We start from the raw sequence: 605 nt of genomic DNA on the forward strand, positions 1-605 counted from the left end.
GTGGAGGCCGTCGTCGTCGTGGAGGTGGTAGCCGTTGTGGTCGTGAACGTGGTGGTCGTGGACGTGATGATGATGATGATGACGATGATGACGATGATGACGATGATGATGATCCTGATGATGATGATGATGATGGTAGTGGTAGTGGTAGTGATGGTGATGATAAAAAATGACGGTAGTAATAGTAATGGTGATAGTAATGATGGTGGTGGTGGTGGTGGTGCCTACCATTAGTTAATGTTATTGTTGTTGTTACTGTTTTGCTACTTTTCTTATATTTATTGTTGTTGTTGTTGTTGTTGTTGTTGTTTTAATGAACTTTCGTCGTTTCTTAATTGAAATTTAACTCAAGTGTAATTTAAATGGTGTGTTTACAACAGTCACCCTGGGGCACGGAGATTCACAAAACATACATACTGCGGATCCCACTCTCCACAAACATACATACATACTTTCATACATACATACATACATACATATACATACATACATATATATATATATATACACATAGTCTTAAAATTAAAAAAAATTAAAAATGAAAAACACAAGTCTTGTAATACACATACATGCATGTATATATATATATATATATATATATATAT

Source organism: Octopus bimaculoides, chromosome 15, assembly GCF_001194135.2.
Source record: "Octopus bimaculoides isolate UCB-OBI-ISO-001 chromosome 15, ASM119413v2, whole genome shotgun sequence".
Taxonomy (NCBI): Eukaryota; Metazoa; Mollusca; class Cephalopoda; order Octopoda; family Octopodidae; genus Octopus; species Octopus bimaculoides.